A 4,752-nucleotide genomic window follows, 5' to 3' on the forward strand; every position below is an offset into this window, starting at 1 on the left:
GTTTGTGTTTTATTTCACTTCACCCGACAATGCTTGTGCCTTCCATTGCGAGCGGATCGGACTTCGATTAACTCGCAATGGCGATCAGCATAGATGTTTCCCATCCATTCATCCCAGCCTATACGTCCGTAGGTTTTAAGTGTGGCTTTCAAAGTCTGTTATTACGGGCGTGAAAACAAAGTTTAGATTAAAATCATATTTAATACACCTTAAAACCGTACCATAAAAATATCGAGCAACCACAGTGTTGCGTAGTCCCGTTTTGTTCGGAAAAAAGGGAGGACAAAAGTTTCCGAAAGACAAAACTGTCTCCAAACACAGACATTCATTGCCCCGTTACGCATAATTGCCATAATTAATTTCAGGTACTTAATGCAAAATATTCACAAAATTATTCTAATTCTAAATAAACCCGCGTAGCTCACCCAAAAACTATGAGATTTGACATTTCGGAGACCCCACGCTACACTAGCGCGTCTAGCGGCGAATTCAATACGCGATAGCCCTCATTAGAGATGCAGTGAATAATGTTTTGCCAACTTTTTTTTTGCCGGAAAAGTTCATACCTATTTTCTTGCTTTCTCAAATAGCTTACTGAAGTTTACTGAAGCTGATGCCGGTGGAAGCATTCTACACTTCTACTGAACGTAGATATAGTTTAGATATAGTTAGTGTTTAGTATTGTAACGAAGGACCCCATACATCCCTGTATTTATTATTAATATTTTTTTGTATTTTTTTCCTTTAATTTTATAATGTTTGTTTTAAGTATTTTACCTTGTAATTATATTTTTCTGGAAAAAATGACTTCTGCAAGTTTCTTGCGGCGCATTTCTTCTTGGCAAAAATGGTCTTTCCGAAAGCGCTGGTAGTTTAAAAAAATGACGTGTAAAAGTGCCCATTGCGGCCTATTTACTGAATAAATCATTTGAATTTGAATTGAATTTTTTGAATTTGAATCTGATTGAGCAAGAAAGATAAATACGAACTTATCATAAAATAAGATGGAACAACATGCACTTGATCTGACAAGGCGTCAGTTTTTACCCGACTGCGAAGTGTTTGACGTATGTATGTATGTATATTCCTATGTCCTCTCGTAACTACTCAACGGCTGAACCGATTTTGATAAATGATACGTCATTGGATTCGTCTTAATGACGCGAGTGACACTGGGTACATGAAATTCTTAAAAATCAAAATGGCGGATTTTAAGCGCCAAATTGTAAGTTTTCAAAAAAAAAATTTTTATTCAAACCTATCGAGTGGGGTATCAATGAAAGCTAATAATTAGCTCATTCTGAAAATATACGGGTTATAATCCTTTTACAGAAAAGTGTGAAATAAAACAATAAATTAAAAAAAAAAACCGACTGCCTTAAAAAATGCTAAAAAGAAGAAAACAAGTCTAGTGGGCTAGAACTTTGTTAAGTAGCTAACTAAAAGTTCAAAGTCGGGACCCATTTAAATCTTGACGCTTAAAAATTCTTACCTGATGGGTCCCGACTGTTGAACTTTAAGTAAGCTAAAAGTTCTAAAGTTCTAGCCCATTAGACTTGTTTTCTTCTTTTTACTATTTTAAGGCAGTCGGGTTTTTTGATTTTTTAATTTTTTAACATGTTGTTTAGCAGAAAAAGTGACAGTAGAAGGAACCTATATTTCTGCCAGGCGGTAACATAACAACAGGTGACCAATGTGCTTCATTCGACATACCGATACATATATTTGTAGTCGAATGTATAATTTTGAGTGTTCATAAATCTAGGGACTAGCAAATTAAACACAGTTTATTTAAAAGTGCATTTATTTTATATTAACATTTGATTTACAATTAATTTGCGACTCAACAACGTGGTTAAAAATAATGAGAATTGAAATTCAATTTTAATACTGTCATTTCTATTTGAGTGTTTAAAATGTAAGGCCTTTTTTAGTTAGTGAGGCTAACGTTAAAATAACTTTTTGGTAAAAAAAACATTTTTAATACAAGCTTTTTTGCTGACTGTACTTGTATTGTCACACAAACTACATTTGAATACCCAATTTCAAGTCGATGCCATAAACCGTTGAAGAGTTCCGTCCCGTGGAGACGATCCTGCCCGGACTACCAGGATGTCACTACCAGATTATTGTATTGTCACACAATTGACATAAGTATACCAAATTTCAATTCAATCCAACTACTGGAAGTTGATCGAATTTAACTTGCAAGATTTGATTACAGACAAACAGACAGACAACGGGACAGGTGAAACTAAATAAAAGCTTGTCAAAAAACAAAAAGATACTGCGGTCACCAGTGAGTATATTTACACGAACCATTTCGAGAAGTATTTCACAACTTTGTACAGTAGGAATGAAGGAGAAAACGTTTTTGGAAAAAGAATCACTTACTTATTATGAGCCGAGGGAGATGTAAGATATCGTCACTACTTTGAAAAAAGCTCGTATCTCAAAACTGATACTTTTTTAATTGAACTTTACGTACATTATTTCAAAGGTCAATTTTGTTGACGTATTGATTTGAGATACGAGATTTTTTCAAAGTAGTGACGATATGTACCATCAGCCAAATATGTGGTCTACTTTAAAGTTGATAATCGTTTGCATTTCATAAAACAATAATGCCAATAAACGTGTCTGTCAACTTGAAAGTTCGACTTTAGCGAAACATTTATTTGATAGGAACTTGTTTGAAAATTGATAGACCACTTATTTGGCTGATGGTACGTGTACGGGGAACAACCTAGGGGACAATTCAACTCATAAAATTTTAAAATAATTACGAACATTGCAGGTTATTGTAAAGTTATATATAAAAAAAATTGTACTGATTTGTGGTGTTCAATAACCGGTACTATGCGTGTGTAACGTGCTGATGTGCTAAAGGAAACTTTCCAAAATTGCAAAATTTCTCATACAGGAAAATTTCAGAAACTTCTCACAATTTGGCATGGAGATTGAAACTTTCCGTTTCATAAATTTCCTATATTACTTGTAAATATTTCCAGAAATTTCCGAGAACTTTTCCAACTTTTTGGAAACATTCCGCAACTTGCACATCTGCACGCATGCGAACACGGGCTGAGGTGCGGGGTAGCGCGGAGACGACCACATTCGAGCGAGAGGTGTACAGATATTTACGACTTTTCAGCTGGGCTACTACGAAACTCGAAGTTCGTGTCGTGCGGTCCCTCTGACACTAATACTATTTAATACGAGAGCGAGAGGGACGGTACGATACGAACTTCGAGTTTGGAGTTTCGTAGTAGCCCAGCAGTTTAGATAGACAGTCGCCAGTACCAATATCTGACACAACAAAACCTGCATAAAATATCTAATAATTATGACTTTCTTTCTAGGACCGGTAGGAAATGTCGGATATTTTTTCACGCTCGTATGGCAGACATTGGCATCAGGGCTAACTACGAAATTCGAAAATCTGAGTTCGTGTCGTTCCGTCCTTCTCACACTTTCACTATTTAATACGAGAGCGAGAGGGACGGGAGTATACGAACTTCGATTTTCGAATTCGAAGGCCCTCAGGTGTCTGTACGACCACATTTTTTGAATTTGGAAAGAGGATTTACTAACTCTTGCTTTTGGTTTTTAATATTTTAACCAAAACCCGTATTAAACGCAATCACGCAATCTGAAATGAAAGGTACGTACTAAAATGAAAATTTAATAATAAGCGTCGATATTTATTAAGCCGTAAGACTTAAATTTCCATCACACGTGGCATTGTCACACAGTGGAAGACATCGCATTCAACCTGGGGACCTAACGTCATTTACTAATTAAAACTGGTGTGACAAGGTTCCATAGCTGCTCGACATTCGCTTGCCATGTACATAAAGAATGTTTATCTAGGAATGCTTAGTATCAACCTATGCATGAAATGGAATTATGACAAATAAAAAAATACAACAGGGGTTCGGGGCTGACCGACAGATACTCAGATACATAATCATCATCATCACTGAGGAAGAGTTCAAAAATTTGGACCTTACCTACCCCTAAGTTATCCATAAAAATACAAAGGGACTGATAAATAAATGAGGGCTATCGTTTTTTGTCTCACTAGATGGCGCACTGTTGCGTGAGGTTTTTAAGTATGGCTTTCAAAGTCTGTTATTACGGGCGTGAAGACAAAGTTTAGATTAAAATCATATTTAATACACCTTAAAACCGTAGCATAAAAATATCGAGCATACCACAGTGTTGCAAAGTCCCCGTTTTGTTCGGAAAAAAGGGAGGACAAAGGTTTCCGAAAGACAAAACTGTCTCAAAACACAGACATTCATTGCCCCGGAACGCATATTTGCCATAATTAATTTCAGATATTGCAAAATATTCACAAAATAATTCTAATTATAAATAAACCCGCGTAGCTCACCCAAAAACTATGAGATTTGACATTTCGGAGACCTCACGCTACACTAGCGCCTCTAGCGGCGAATTCATTCGCGATAGCCCTCATTCCGGGGGAGGGCATCGTGTGATGACCCCCTAAAAATCTTGGCCTCCGACTGCCACACACTGGTTATAACACAATGTCTATCTTATACGCACGACAATGTGGCAAACGCTTTACGAAACAAATGAGTGACTTTATTAAAACTAAAAAAATTACATCGGTACTTATTGAAAAATTAATGTACTTAGTATATTGTAGATTATACAATTCATGATTGTGGTGAATCGTTATGCACGCAACAAATGTGGGTATGACAGCAGGGCTACTACGAA

The sequence above is a fragment of the Choristoneura fumiferana genome, chromosome 9, assembly GCF_025370935.1.
Source record: "Choristoneura fumiferana chromosome 9, NRCan_CFum_1, whole genome shotgun sequence".
Taxonomy (NCBI): Eukaryota; Metazoa; Arthropoda; class Insecta; order Lepidoptera; family Tortricidae; genus Choristoneura; species Choristoneura fumiferana.